The sequence below is a fragment of the Pseudorca crassidens genome, chromosome 9 (genome assembly GCF_039906515.1).
Source record: "Pseudorca crassidens isolate mPseCra1 chromosome 9, mPseCra1.hap1, whole genome shotgun sequence".
NCBI classification, from domain to species: domain Eukaryota; kingdom Metazoa; phylum Chordata; class Mammalia; order Artiodactyla; family Delphinidae; genus Pseudorca; species Pseudorca crassidens.
In genome coordinates, this window is record NC_090304.1 from 42318778 (window position 1) to 42334969 (window position 16192).

Genomic DNA, 16192 nt, shown 5'->3' on the forward strand with positions numbered 1-16192 from the left:
GACCTTCCATTGATCCACAAGGCTACTTATGAATAAACTATAAAGCCAGTTATTAAGAGTTGCAAATATGAGTATGTTATTAGAATGTACCGAAAACTTCAGTTTGTATACAATTAATAACTCTGCTTGCTGCAACTCACAATGCTCCAAATATGCACACTCAAAACCTGGAATTCTGTAATTTTCAAGAGGAGCAATCAATCATTGTCAGTGAAACTGGTCATGGTTTTCAATTATCATTATTCTTCTAATTAAGTTGAGCTTAATTATTATCATTTTAGTTGTTTTATTAAACCAGGAGAATGTGTTATATAATTCCATCACTAGAATTTGAGACCTACAGTTTTCTAACTAGTCTAAACTTTAAGATAAGTATATTTTTTGTGATTCAAATAAGGAACCATCCATTTCCCTAACTGCTGAAGAAAGTCCCTCTCTCCCCCAAAATGCTTATACCTTGACAATTTAGTTGTTATTATTCCACTAGAAAATGGGAATTACTGAGCTAAAGAATGACCCAGCTAAAGGGCCGAGATTAAAAGAGCTGGAGGGTCACCGTTCTAAAGGTCTTTACCCCAGCTATAGGCGCAGGTCTTCTCCCTGGTCACCAGGTCCACACCAACCAAATGTGGCATGAGGACTTGGAATCAGAGCCCTTCGTGGAAGTAATAGAAACTTCTCTGAACTTGAATGTCAATGACCCCTCCAGTCTCTAGTTTTGAGGAGGAAGCTTCCAGGAATCTCTTTAAACAACTGAATCCCATAACAAAGCCTCTTCTCAAAAATCTTCCTGGTCTAGCTTTAAAACCTTGCCAGGTTCTTATGTAAAGCTTGCAACAAACAAAATGCTGTCAAGCATAGAAAGGTACAGAAAACAGGAGGGAAGTGTTTGATGACTTTGTGGATTCTTAGAATCTCTTTCCAGCTCTGAAACTGACTTAACGCATCTAAGAAGCCCAGCGAATTCTTAGTCAATTTATCAATTGAGAATCAAAGTCACAATGCTAAAAACTCTGTCAAGATATTTCCTTCTCCAGAAACTGAGATCCAGAACGAAAAGACAGCCAAGATAAATAAGAGCAACAGACTACACTGTTGTGACTGCCACTAACCACGTGACCTTGGGCAAGTCAATTAATTGCTCTGATCAGTCATAAAATTCACTGAAGGGGAGGCTAAATCACTGATGGATAAATCCTCTTCTAGCTCTCAAAGTCTATGTATTACTGTATATTAGAATAAGTTTATTTCCTAGTAATACATTAGATACTCAGAAAATTATTAACTCCAATGGGTCACAAGGTTATCACTTTAAAGCCATACACCTAATATTCACTGATCTTCAAACAACCTATGCTCTGCTCTGCAGTCAAATGTCTCATTTAGCAGCTAAGTGATCTGTTCCTATCTCCTAAGGATTCTGCTTATGCTAATAACCATTATTACGATTATATTTTAGGTACAATCCACAAATTTTTAAAACCCCATACTTCTCACCTCACACTGGTCAGAACGGCCATCATCAAAAAAAAAATCCTCAAACAATAAATGCTGAAGAGAGTGTGGAGAAAAGGGAACCCTCTTGCACTGTTGGTGGGAATGTAAATTGATATACCCACTATGAAGAACAGTATGGAGGTTCCTTAAAAAACTAAAAACAGAACTACCATACGACCCAGCAATCCTACTACTGGGCATATACCCTGATAAAACCATAATTCAAAGAGTCATGTACCACAATGTTCACTGCAGCACTATTTACAATAGCCAGGACATGGAAGCAACCTAAGTGTCCACTGACGAATGGATAAAGAAGATGTGGCACATATATACAATGGAATATTACTCAGCCATAAAAAGAAACGAAATTGAGTTATTTGTAGTGAGGTGGATGGACCTAGAGTCTGTCACACAGAATGAAGTAAGTCAAAAAGAGAAAAACAAATACCGTATGCTAACACATATATATGGAATCTAAAAAAAAAAAAAGGTTCTGATGAACCCAGGGGCAGGACAGGAATAAAGATGCAGATGTAGAGAATGGACTTGAGGACACGAGGACGGGGAAGGGTAAGCTGGGACAAAGTGAAAGAGTAGCACTGACACATATACACTACCAAATGTAAAATCGATAGCTAGTGGGAAGCAGGCGCATCGCAAGGGGAGATCAGCTCAGTGCTTTGTGACCACCTACAGGGGTGGGATAGGGAGGGTGGGAGGCAGACGCAAGAGGGAGGGGATATGGGGATATATGCATACATATATCTGATTCATTTTGTTATACAGCAGAAACTAACACACCATTGTAAAGCAATTATACTCCAATAAAGATGTTAAAAAAAAAAACCATACTTCTAAGAAATATATTTAGGCCCATCCTTCAAACTAGATGGACAATAAACACTTATGATCTCAGGGCTCTACAGAGAATCAATCCTCTGTCAGACCAATACATGTTTCTAAGCCTCTGTGTATCATATCTAGGAGTTGTTTTAACACAAATGTGAACCTCAAAATACTTTAACAGATCCTTTCCTCCACAGATCTTAACTATTTAAGGGCAAGAGAGGTCAAACAAGATTTTCCTTTACCTCTGAAAAAGTGGTATTTATGTATTTATTCATTCTTAAATCATATTCTACTTCATCTTAATTCAGGATGGATAGAAGCCATTATATAAAGTTCCATACATTTATTCCAAAATCTTTGGTAAAATCATTCCTACATATTCAAACTGGCTACAGCTTGTTTTCCCCCAAGAATGCAATTAAGAATTGGTCTTTTAAAAAATTAGGCATTGCATAATGAATTTTATAATTTCACTCAATAATGAAAAACACTTGTTTGACTCAAAATTCCTTCAATGACCACTGCTAAGAATGCAGGTGTCGAAGAATCACTGATAGTTGAGAAAATTTTGCAAAGTTCTTCAGAAGTTGGTTATGACGCTATGCTTGGAGATTTTGTGAATATGGTGGAAAAAGGAATCACCGATCCAACTAAGGTTGTAAGAAGTGCCTTACTGGATGCTGCTGGAGTGGCCTCTCTGTTAACTACAGTAGAAGTCGTAGTCACAGAAATTCCTAAAGAAGAAAAGGATCCTGGAATGGGCGGAATGGGTGGGATGGGAGGTGGGATGGGAGGTGGCATGTCCTAATTCCTAGGATAGTGCTTTACCATCATTAATGAGATGTGAAAGGAAGCTCAAGGCAGCGTTCCTCACCAATAACTTTAAGAGAGGTCAGTTGAAGGAGATGACTGAAGAAAAGGCTGGCTGATGTTTAAGAAAATCACTATAACCATCAGTTACTGGTTTCAGTTGACAACATAGAATGGTTTACTGCTGTCATTGTCCATACCTACAGATAATTTATTTTGTATTTTTGAATAAAGACATTTGCACATTCCTGGTAAATGAGTATAAGAGCCAGGTACCAATGTACTGCTTTCAACTTAAATCACTGAGGCATTTTTACTACTATTCTATTAAAATCAGGATTTTAGTGATTGCCATCAACAGATGAGAAGCTAAGAAGCAGCCTTTCTGTGGAGAGTAAGAATAATTGTGTACAGAGTAGAGCAATATCCAATTATGTGACAACGTTTGTGTAATAAAAATTGTTTAAAGTTAAAAAAAACAAAAACACTTATATGTAGAAGGTGAAAAGCACAAAGAAATAAATAAAGTTGAGTTTTAGCAGTATGCTATCTGCCTATACATTAAAGAACGGATTATTAAACCAGAATCTGTAAACCTTCAAAGATACCTGAATGGGTTTTGAAAGTCTTATTATTAGCCTCCTGAAATTATTAGAAAAACTAAGTGTATATGTATATTTTTTCTGAGGAGAAGAGATAGCACAAAGCTCTGAGATGCTCAAAGAAGTTTATGACCTTTGACAAAGACTCTGCATCATGGGATATATTTTAAGATTTTAATTCTCAGTTAATAGTTCAAAGTTTTTAAGTCAATACTCCAAAATAATAAGATATAGTGGTAAGAATTCCTTACATTCAAGAAGGATTTCTCATGTGGCTGCCATGCCAACATTTTTGGCAAAAATTCCATAAAGAACAAGAATGATCTAGACTAGATATCTCAAAGCAATCTTAAAACTGTCAAACAGTTAAAACTTAAACACACACACACATACACACACTCCACCAATGTCATTTCCCATTTAGAATCTCTAATACTGGCATATGATCTTACGTTGCTACATTCTGTTTTATACATGTATATTCAGTCTCTCCAACTACTTATCCCTGTCCTACAGTAGATTATTATATCTAATTTCTCTTGCTCAGAACAGTATAATATACAAGTCTCAAATATATTTATATGAAGAAATTTCCACTTCACTTAGATTAGCATGTCTATTGTTGCATTTATCATGCTGTATGGTAATAACAGGTAAAAATGTCTAGGGACTTGTTTCAAAATTAAGAAGGGGGAGGGGAGTGGGTGGAGATACAGAAAAAACAAGATTGACCACAAGTTGAAAAATGTTAAAGCTGGTGATATGCATATTATTATATTTTTATGTTTGCAATTTTCCATAATACAAAGTTTAAAGACATTGGCCTCGCCTATTAGAACAGAGAGCTTCTTAAAGACAGGTGCAGGAGCTTTCCTCTTTGTACATCTGCCCAGTAGAGAGCAGTTACTTTGCTAAACACATTTCATTCTTTATGTGAAAGGCAGCAGTACTATCCTTCAATGAAACTTCAACAACTCTTTGATGGTATTTTATTTAAACAATTCTTTTATTAACCCAGATAAAACATATTCATTCATTCACTACTTACTGGTTACCTACTTTTCTCAGATATCCTGTCTTGATAAATGGAGGATATAAAAAGTAATTCATACTCTCTAATAAATTAAGAATCTGACAATACCCTCAAGGATCCATGGGAAAAAGGGCAGGGAGGGAAGAAAGGGAGATAAAGGGAAAGAAAAAATAGTAAAAAGCAACAAATACAGTATTTTAAGAAAGGGCTCTAAGGCATTCACATTTTTAATTAGAAAGAAGGCATACAGTTTCTTTAAGCTAGACAGGTCTAAAAGTTCCCCTCCCCACTCTATTCTACAGATGAGGAAACTAAAGCTCAGAGAGGGGAAGTGACTTGCCTCAAGTTACACATCAAGTTGCTAACAAAACCAAAAGTAAAATTCAGATCTGCTCATTCACAGTGCAATGTGAATTTTCTACATAAAAAATTTCCTCCTACCCCATAATATTCACTACCTAAAGAGAATGACTATTTTATTATTAATATACACTTCAATTCTGTATTCTACCATACTAAAAAAAAAAAGCAATACACTAAGTAAAGGGAGGAGGCTGGGTAGAAAATGCAAACAAACTGCTAAGACAGTTATACATGAATACTATATGCACATACCACACTTCCTTAATTCTGAGACACATTTGACTTTAAGACATAGTATCCATTTTGTAAACATTTTTTAAAAAATATAGACACTGTAAAATCTTCATTTCAAAAAATATTAAAATGTGAAAACACACACCTCTAAAGCAATAAAATATAACGCACCCTATAAGACACAAAAATCACTATCATTTAAGACCCCATGTCACAGGCACAAACACACAGAGCAAGAGTCCCATCTTCTAAAGTAACGAATAGTTACTAAATACCTAAGGCTATGTGGCATTTTTTTCAGTTGTCTGTATTAATAAACAAGTCCTTTTTGCCATACATCTCATATGCATGAGCTCTGGAGTCAGAGAAAGCAAACTGGAATCTCCAGCTCTGCCACTTAGCTCTCTGGCCTTTGGAAAGTTACTAATTTCTCCAAATCTCATTCTCTTCATAAAATAAGATAACCACCTTAGAGAATTGCCTGAGAATTAAATGTAATAATTTATTTAAGGAACATAGTACAGTGCCTAGATGAAATATTAAGTTTCCTTCCACAATTCCTATGGACCAAATGAAATTAAAACTAAAAACTACGTCCCATTCTTGACTTATAAGATTGGAATAAATCTGTACTAACCCTAGGGCAAATACTACTAATTTCCTTTGGAATAATTATTTGATAAGAAAAGCTTATTTTCTTGAAATTTCTCTCTTTTCTTCTTCAAACTGGGAACAGAAAACAATGACAAATTTTAAGTGTTTAAGTTAAACTTGTTATATGTAAACTCAGCACTTTCATGTTGCCTTACTGAACTGAGACTCTAAGCCCAATACAAACCCACTGACGAGAGGAACTATAAGCCTACGTGTGGGAGGAGAGAAGGGTATAAGGTCAAAAAGACACATTTAAAATGACTCAATGTACGACTGGTTTGGTTTTTTTTAACCTTAAATTCATTTATTAAACAATGTTCAGAAAAGCCAAGACCGTATCTCCATGATTCAGGGTACTTTAGTAACCTGATCCCCCAGATTAAGCAAATGTAGTTTCAGGTTGTTTCCAACAATAACAAGTCATTGCCAGGATGGGACTGTGCCTAGCAAAGTGGCTCATATGCAGTAGACACTGAAATAAGACCATCTTCTCTCCTACCCCAAACATAGTACAGACTAGACCACCCACATATTCTCTATTAGTTCATTTTAGTTGAATGATTTTTCCCCACTAATGATAAAAGTAACAATGTTTGTTTTTAAACTTGGAAAAATACAAAAAGTACCAGCATTTTTAAACTACCCATGATCTTACCAGCCAATAACTAAAATATTACAAAAGGACATACCAACATCTTTCCTATGAATTTGACCATAATTATGATCATACCAAACTTTAAATTTGTATAGAGCACTTGCCACTAAACACAATTAACTACCAGTCCATATGTTAGTATCTTCATTATGGCTTTCTTGAGACCAAATTCACACTGTTTTTCCTTACTTAACTCAATGGTTTCTTCTCAATCTTTCCTCTTCTGAGTCTCTACATATTTTGCTGATGATCACTTCCTCTTTCTTAAAACTCTATCCTAAGTTTCCCTAAACAGTATATTCCTCAGTGTCTACAAAAGTCTCTCCAACTAATCTTTTTCTATTTCTTCACTGGCTCTCTTCTGTTAACTCCTGACAATCTCTAAAACATGGCTCAGTCCTGACTTTGAATTTGCTTGTCAACCTTGAATCCCTAGCACTTAATAACACAATGCCTGGCATGAAGCAGATGCTCAATTTACGTTTACTTACTGACTTTGCCAACCCTGACCTGCCACCTACTAGTTGTGTTACCTTGGTTAAATTAAATCTTTCTGAACCTCAGTTCTCTCATTTATAAAGTAGGGATAATCAAAGGAAGATGATGCTTGGAAAGCTCAAAACAGTTTCTGGCACAAAGTTGCACCCAATAAATTTTGCTATTATTATCAACATAATCTAGTACAGGAATCAAAAATATTTATTATTGGGCTTCCCTGGTGGCACAGTGATTGAGAGTCTGCCTGCCGATACAGGGGACACGGGTTCGTGCCCCGGTCCGGGAAGATCCCACATGCCGCGGTGGCAGAGGCCACAACAGTGAGAGGCTTGCGTACCGCAAAAAAAAAAAAAGAATTTATTATTATATACGGTTGAACACCAAATCTACTTCTCAATAACCTAATTTACTTTCACCATATTCCTCTTATCATAACTATCAAAAAACATTTTTGTACTCTTCACCACTTATCTCTAATCCATCATCAACTATTCTAATTTTTCTCTCCTAGCCACCATACAAAACCATCATTTATCAACTAAGCTATAACAACAGACTTAGCTGATTTCTACACCTTTATATCTTCATTCATGGGCTTCCCTGGTGGCGCAGTGGTTAAGAATCCACCTGCCAATGCAGGGGACACATGTTCGAAACCTGGTCCGGGAAGATCCCACATGCTGCGGAGCAACTAAGCCCGTGTGCCTCAAGCAACTACTGAGCCTGCGCTTTAGAGCCCGCGTGCCACAACTACTGAAGCCTGCACACCTATAGCCGGTGCTCCACAACAAGAGAAGCCACCGCAATGAGAAGCCCATGCATCACAAAGAAGAGTAGCCCCAGCGCACCACAACTAGAGACAGCCTGCGTGCAACAACGAAGACCCAACTCAGCCAAAAATAAATAAATAAATAAAATTTATTTTTAAAAAGATCTTCATTCAAATCTTCAATCCTCCTTAAAAACCATTTTTAATTTGTCACTCTTGTCCACAGTTGCTTATAACATGTCCATACTACTGGAATGCCATCCTCTTATCTTGCAATAACCCATGTCCCAACTCCTAGTTCAAAAGATGGCTCAACACTCACCTCTTCCAGGAAACTTTCCCTGATTAACTCCACACCACTCAGATTACTTCTCTGCTTCGAGTCGCCTCAGCCCCTCAGCACTTAGGTACTCTGTTATACTAAGAGTAAAATGTGATCAGTGAATAGCATTACCAAGAAATTACTTCCACAAAACTATTTCTACATCCTAAAGAATGGTCCATTACCTATAATGCTTTGTTGATTTGGTTAATTAGGAAACATCCTATATGACAAATGCCCTCTTTGGGTTTTGTCCTTAACACTATACTACTTCATGTTGGTAAAGAAGCACTTAACTCTTCACAATCCTTTTGTCCTATCCTCAGGCAGAAATAATACCTCAGTTGTATCACCTCCTCCTGTTTAAATCCAATGGAAATGTAGTAATGGACCATTTTCTTTTCTACTATCTTTTCCCTGCCCCCAACCTCTGTCCATACCCCGCAAATAAAACTTCCAAAGCATTAAACAGAAAGGTAGTAGCAGTGATACCACGTTTTTCTTTCCTGTAAGTGAAAAGAACTTTGAACCTATTTAGCTACAAAACTCTTCCCAAGGCTGAAAAATTTCCCAACAAGCAGGATGCATAATCAAATTCTACATCAAAATGCTTGATTCTTATAGAGTAAGAGAATTGTACTTATGTTCACTCTTACTTGTGTTACTGTAAGAGATCTTACATCATTTTTATGACACATGACTGTTGAGAAACTCCCCTGTATTGCAGTTTTCGCAAAGTATCCTGTGATGTTGTCTTTAAACTAACACATTCTACTTTTTTTTGATATAAGAATTAAGCGATTCCTCACTGCCATCCAATCAAAAGCAAACAATATTTGTGCCATGGCTTGTGAGAAGATGAGTTCGTGTGCTGCTGAGGCAAAACAATGAGATGAACTGTCACACGGGTGGGAGAAGGGTTGGGGAGGAAGGAGGAGGGTTGGGGAGGGAGGACAATCAACCTCAGCGGTGAGAGTTAACAAGTCTGTGAGTTTGGCCGTCGATGAGTAGTGAATGAACCTATGGACCTGGCTAACTGACTCCTACCTGACAAAACCGACAGTTATTCTTGCTGACTTACTCATAAAAGATCCACACCCTTCAGTTACCATACATAAACCTACCTCGTTTGCTCCTCGTATACTTTCTCCTAACTGGCCACCTAACGCTTTCTAGTCTAACAGCCTCCAACCACACCTCACCTAAAACCTCTGCCTCTCAGTCACCTTCCGGCTTTAGTAAGTGCCTCTTACTCCAGATTCACGTGTCCCAAGCCTGTCCTCCCTTCACTCCCAGCTCATTTCCCCCCAGTCTCAATCAATGCCTATTTCCAAGAGGCCAACCACACGCCCCGGCTCCGCACCTTCTCCCCGGGCACCCTTTTCTGAGCATCACCCTATTCCCATCACTTTCTTCGTCCCCAGACCCAGAATCCTGCCATCACAGGCCTCCTTTCACTGCCACCCTCAGGCGCACAAACCTGCTCCTCCGTTAACTACTCCGCCCCACCTTCGCCACCTCTACGCGGTCTCACCGCCCCAGGCGGCGCCCCCAGGCTCCGCGTCTGCAAACCAAGCCCCCCCTATGGCACCGCTCTCAGTCCCGGCTCTCCAGAGGGCGGTGGCCCCGCCAAGCCTCGCAGAGACCATCCGGGCAGAAGCGGGCGCCCCCCGCTCTACGCAGCCGTGGGCGGGGGCGGGGCAGCTGGTGTAGCCCCCGCCTCGGCCAGGCCTGCCTCCCCGGCTCCCAGAGCCGTGGCCCCGGCCAGGCGAGGAGGGACCCGCAGCCCGCCTCTCCCGCCCGGCGTCCCCGCCTCTCACCTAGACGCAGAGGCTCGGGCCTCGCTTTCCTCCTGGCAGTCCAGAGAGGGCTCTGTCGCCGTCGGCGTCGCGCTCCCTTCACTCGCTCTTCCACCGCCCCCGACCGGCCGCTGAAGAGCAAACGGGCGGTGGCACGCCCATTGGCTGCGGCCCGCGCTCGCGTCAGCCGGCCCCGACACGGACCTCGGAATGTGACTGGCTAACGCGGCGCCTCTTTTCCACGTCTTGTCCTGATTGGCTCTCTAGTGCCCCCTTACTAGGAGGACCGCTCACCCTCCTCCTGGCTTCGGCCTCCCACCCCCTCAACCCCGTTTCCATCCGGGCGGGAGGAGACGGGAGCGGGCGCGGGTGGGACACGAACGGCCAATGGGAGGGCGGAGAGAGGGCCGGGAGGTGGGCTCTGCTCCCGGCCAGCTCGCGGGGAAAGTTCATCCAATGGTCGCGCGCCCCACACCCCGAGCTCACGAGCGCCCCCGCCGGCAGCTCGCGGTCTGGCGGGTCGCGTCCAGGGCCACACCCGGGCTGCCCGTCGCTTGGGAGCGGCGCCCACTGGAAAGGTGGGGAAGATGCGGCGAGGCGGCCGCGGGTGACCGCTGGCAGCCATTGTGGCGTGCTCCCGTGCTGTCTTCGTGAGTCCCGACGCGACTCTTGGCGGGGCTGGTTTGGGTCGGTGAGAGCGGAATCGTGGCTCTGTGGTCCCCTGGAGCCTCCGCGGGGTGCCCTATAGAGAGGGAGCCGAGCGTGCGTCTCGTCCAGCCCCGCGGGACTGTGGGTCAAATATTTCCACTTAACACTGCTTCCAGAGTAATTTCATACAAAATTTATCCATGAGAGAAATTAGAATAATGGTTATCTCGCGGGGGGGAGGAGGGGAAATGGAAAGGGCACAAGGGAACCTCACGGAAGCTCGGAGCGTTCTGCCTCTTGATCTGGGTGGTAGTTACCGAGGTGGTGTCTGCCTAGATAAAACTTCACCGAGTCGTACACTTAAGATTAGTTCACTCAACGCACTTTATGTATAATATCTCAATTTTTTAAATGATAAAAGGATTGTGAGAAAAACTCTAATATTACCATAACCGTAGGCTCCATGGGACACCCATGGTATAAACAATCCCACTAGGATTTAGCTATCGTTCAAAAACTAGAAACCAGAGGAAGAAAAAAAGGACTGTGAGAATTTAAAGTGAGTGAAAGCTCCTGGCACGGTGAATAACACTCACAGGTTGGTGCTTTAAGGATGAGCTAAGATGGTTCAGAATGATTTTTCTCTGAGGATTTAGAGCCTGTTTCAGTGCCTGACACTGTTACCAGAACTAAAGCACCCATGGTGCTGCACCCAGTTGGAAACTACAGAAGTTTACGGAGCTGCGTACTTTACTTTCATTTGAACACCATGGCTTCTGCCTTGGAGGAGCTCACAGTCCAGCACCAAGTACAGTCACCCTCTGTATCCGTGGGGAATTGGTTCCAGGACACACTCTCCCCCCGCCCCCCCCCGCAAATACCAAAACCACAGATGTTCATGTTCCTTATGTGAGATGGTGAAGAATCTTTGTTTCTGAACTTGACATATAAAGTTAGGTAAGATAGTATTTTCCACAGAGCATAGGATATAATAAGGACACAGACATAAACAGATAATTCCACTATAATGCAGGATGAGGGAATACATATAAACAGGATCTTACCCAGCCTAGGGAATTTAGGGGCATCTTCTTAGAAGATGCAGAATTAAGTTAACCACTGCTAACATAACCACTGTGCACATCCTCCCACATTCTTTAAATCATCTCTAGTTAACTTATAATACCTAATACAATGTAAATGCTATGTAAGTAGTTGTAAATACAATGTAAATGCTGGGTAAACAGTTGCTGACAAATAGCAAATTCAAACTTTTGCTTTTTGGAACTTTTCTAGAATTTTTTTTCTGAATATTTTCAATCCACAGTTATTTGAATTCACAGATGTGGAACCCACGGATACTGAGGCTGTCGATACAGTCATTCCTGGCAGAGGGCACTGAACACAAAACTAATACAGCTGCCTACCCTCAGGGATGAGTCATTTCCCTAGGCTAGGCAAGATGTATGTGTGTCTAAAACCCAGGCCATTAGCAAAATTCTGAAATATCCAGGGTCAGATGAAACACTTCTTAGCTATAGGTCAATAATATTCTTCCCAAAATAGCCACAAGAACTATGGGCCAAATGCTAGCCTGTGGAAGGGCATCAGCAGCAAAACAAGTTAAAGATTACAGGATTCGTGTTTATTAACTCAGTCATTAAGTTGTTCATTTCTGATAAATACCTTTGTTTAAAGTACTTGTCCCTGAACTAGGCACATAAAGTTAGGTAAGACAGTATTTCCCACAGAGTATAGGGTGTAATAGGGAGGCAGACATAAATAGATAATTCCATTATAATGAAGGATGAGAGAATATATATAAAAAGGATCTAACCCAGCCTAGGGAATTTAGGGGCATCTTCTTAGAAGATACAGAGCTAAGTTAACCACTGCTAAGGTTTATCACCATACCATAAGCAATTAGGCACTATTTCTGGGGAGTACTTTCATTACAAATTTTTAAATTTTTGTGCAAATACCTTCATTTTTTAAAAATAGTTATATGTAAATATAACAATATAATAGCTATATATAAATATATAAATTAATACTTAGTTCTGAGAAAAACGTGAAGAAATTAAGTAATTGCTTAATGAATACATTATGACTTTCAAAAATAACTTTAGGGTTGCAAGCTTAAAGGCATTCATTTGATTCAAGTCGATGTGTATGTAACATGTCCCTCCAGCAGAGACCCCCCACAGATGGGCAGCATGCATTCTGGAAGAGGACTTAAAATTAAAACAACGGTTTACTATCCAAGATGGTACAGTCTCATGGGCATGTTGTGTGGCTCATGTCCCTTGCAGTGCACCACCATTTGTACATGAATTCCAAGTCATATATCTATAAAAAGTGACTAATAGTCTTCACAAAAGGTAATGAAGGATTTTGCCCAGAGTCTAACACTTAAAATATAGTAATACCAAAAAAAAGTAATAATTCATTCAAATGCTTTTCCCATCTCTTTTCAGCAAGAGCCTCGAAAACTGGGCTGCCATATATTGGAATCTACTACATTGTAATTTTATTCACGTATGGAACACCTGTATATACTTTTGATTCTTGCTACAGAAACACAGTTCTGTAAATGAAGGTAAATTATACCAAGCCAAAAATGTATTACTATAGTTTACAGCCTAAGGATACCATACATTACTGAGAAAATAAATAGGAATAGACACCAAAAACACATATGTTACTCATAAACTAGTTATAGCTATTTGTGCATTCCCTCAGACTTCCATAACTTCTTTAAAAACAGAAGTCAAGTAAGGTCAAGCATTAACTTTTTTATGCAAACAGTACCTCTTCCTGCTCTGAGGAAATACTTTTCTCATGGCATGTATCATTTTCTAACTCATATGATATATTGTTCTGTCAATGTCTCATTAAACATAGTTTTGTTGAGGTTCTTCACTCCATCTTTACAACAACCCTATGCAAATGTTCATCTATTCATCTGAATTTTGTAGAAGAGAAAATTGAGGCTCAATGAGACAAGTAATTTGCCCAAAGTCACACATCTGTTAGGTGGCAGAAGTGGGATTGAAATCTAGGTCTATTTGATGGCAAATTCCATAATCTTTTTACTATGCCACATTTGCCTCCTCCAAAACAAGATCTGGTCATTTTGCCTTCTCCATACATCTTTGTGTTCCTCATAATGAGTAGCACAGAATCTTACGTATGTCTCTCATGGAACTCATGGTGTTAATAATTCTTTTCACCATGCTTTATCTTTACAGATTTCATGAAAAAGGAGAGTGTGAACTATTTAAAAGTAACTACTTCTTTTGACAAAACTAAAGGGAACACAACTTTGTAGTTGCAGTGAAGAGCCCATTACTGCTATCTAGAATGCATCAGAGATGCTCACTTTCATAGCATAGACTGAGCACAGCATAGAAAGAGTTTCAGGCAGCTTTTCTCAAGAGAGCCAAATTTCTAGTGAGTACAGTTACTCTCTGCAATTCATTTGGTGATCTCTACCTTGTTCTGTATTCAATTATGACATCCAGAATTGGTCTGCTTTAAACATATTTTTAAAGCTTGTTATTAAAAAGCAAACAAAAAAATTCTACCAAGTTTCTAACATTTCTGCTAATACATCAATTGTCAGTCTGAACGAGTACACACAGGTTTCTGTGGTTTCATTTCCTCATCTGTAAAAGAAGGGTGAAACTTAATGCCCAGTATCTGTTCTGAGTGTTTTAGAGATCTGTGAAATAAGTTTGGTTTTCACCTGGAGGCGAATCATCTGACCCTCAGTTATTCAACAGCTTTAATCTACGTGGAACAAAAATGGAGCTGCTGTGTTCTTGGCTCTTCTAAAATATTCCTTGTGTCCTGACCACTGACTTTCTGGTTTTTGAAGAGTGGCAGAATATGCCACCCCAAAATATGCCACTTTAGCATAAGGATTATTTTGAGCTAAAGTCACCTAAGAAACAGCAGATGCAAGAAGAGCCTTCTAAGCTCCCCTTTTCTTCCTGAAAACAGGAGATAAAAGCTCCCATGTGAAGGATGCTCTTATACCAGAAGAAAAGAAACATTCTTCAGTGGCAAATCAAAGCCGAGTATCCTGTATACATAGACTTTGTTAAAATAATTCGTATCTTCCTTTAGCCTCCCCATATAATTTACTTTTTCACAATTGCCTTTATTTATTCAACCTAGTATAAAAGCCTGTAGGTTTTGCCATTTCTTTGAGTCTTCATTTAACATAAACGTGTATACAGTTCTACTGTTAATCTGTTTTATGCCAATTTAATTCTCAGGCCCAGCCAAAAAACCTTAAGAAGATAGAGGTAAAATTTTGCCTCCCCTACGGTTTCTGGTTATGAGGTTGGGATTTCAATGGTTGGGACACTGAGAGATCCTGGGACAGCTGACAAAAAGCCAGCAGAAGGTAAGAATTCTTACACATCAATCCCTTAGATCTCTGCCTGCATGGCCCAACCAAAGCAAGAATAATGAAAGTCTCTCCTTATCTTTTTCCCTTTCTAAATGTAGCTTGGCAGGAGAAAAAGTATGTAAAACTTAGTTCTTTGAGTTGTGACCTTTGTATTTGGTTCTGAGTACCCATTGGTTATAATCCACAGCCTCCTAGTCTTTGTTTCTTTGTCTCTGTCTTTAGTGGTGCTTGTCATAAGGAGGAAAATCATAAAATGAGCTGCACCATTCATCTTGTTTCACATCTTCAGAGCTTGGCTTTGTGACCAGGGAAAATATTCTCTCTGGTCTCCACCAGCTGGACTGGACAGTACAAGTATTGGCTTGAGTCAGGTAACGAGCCAGACAGGGTGGAAATCAAGACACAAAATGACAAGCAGCATTCTCTTTGTCCATCCTTGCCACCTCTCAGAGAAGTGTGTCTTAAGAGAGATTCCAGTTTGTCTTGAGAGATTCCAGTCCATAAGAAGCCTTGGTTGTCTGACCTTTGTTGTCTTCATAGTGCTAGGAAGCCCTTATCCTAATGTCACCCACCCGATGCCACAAATGAGCTGGTCTATAGCTGGAGACATTTCAAGTTCCTGTAGGAAACAAGAGACACCAGTTTCACAAACACTATTCTTACTGCCTGTGACAGTAAAGCTCTTTGCATTCTTAGGCTAACTCTGGGAGTGAACTTTCTGGATTTTGGGAGGGCTGCGTCTTTTGTACTGTCTTTGGGGATGCCTCTCATGTCTGTGGCTAAGCCATAAAAGGCTTATTGGTTTTGAGTCATAATTAAAATAGGTATACTCTTGAATATTTGGACTTCTATATCTAAAAGGATTTTTTAGAGAGCTCCCACCCTATACAATTATCCTACTGTTACCTATGGGAAGGTCAAATTGAAAGGAAAAAATTAATAAGATGAAAATAACTCTTGTATAAGTTAGTAAATTTTGTGTTTCTATATTTATACCTAACTCATGGCTCAGGTTTAAAATGAAAACTGTAAGATC

The 16192-nt window shown here is 39.9% G+C and overlaps 2 protein-coding genes across 5 annotated transcripts in view; one reads left to right on the top strand and one right to left on the bottom strand.

Annotated features, from left to right (window-relative positions):
- The window catches only part of FAR1 (fatty acyl-CoA reductase 1), a 72978-nt gene extending 62710 nt beyond the window's left edge, over positions 1–10268 (bottom strand). The window contains exons 1-2 of one of the 3 annotated variants that reach the window (XM_067749820.1): positions 10110–10268; positions 8290–8387 (exon numbers count right to left, since the gene is read on the bottom strand). The gene's annotated coding sequence lies outside the window, so the exon portion shown is untranslated. Of the gene's footprint in view, positions 1–8289; positions 8388–9769; positions 9912–10109 lie in introns of those variants that run through there. The other 2 variants (XM_067749822.1, XM_067749821.1) reach the window with 2 other exon arrangements.
- A 342-nt stretch (positions 10269–10610) lies between these two features.
- Positions 10611–16192, top strand: part of PTH (parathyroid hormone) — a 117698-nt gene continuing 112116 nt past the window's right edge. For both annotated transcript variants that reach the window (XM_067749825.1, XM_067749826.1), the window contains exons 1-3: positions 10611–10738; positions 13214–13335; positions 15020–15150. The gene's annotated coding sequence lies outside the window, so the exon portion shown is untranslated. The remainder of the gene's footprint in view (positions 10739–13213; positions 13336–15019; positions 15151–16192) is intronic.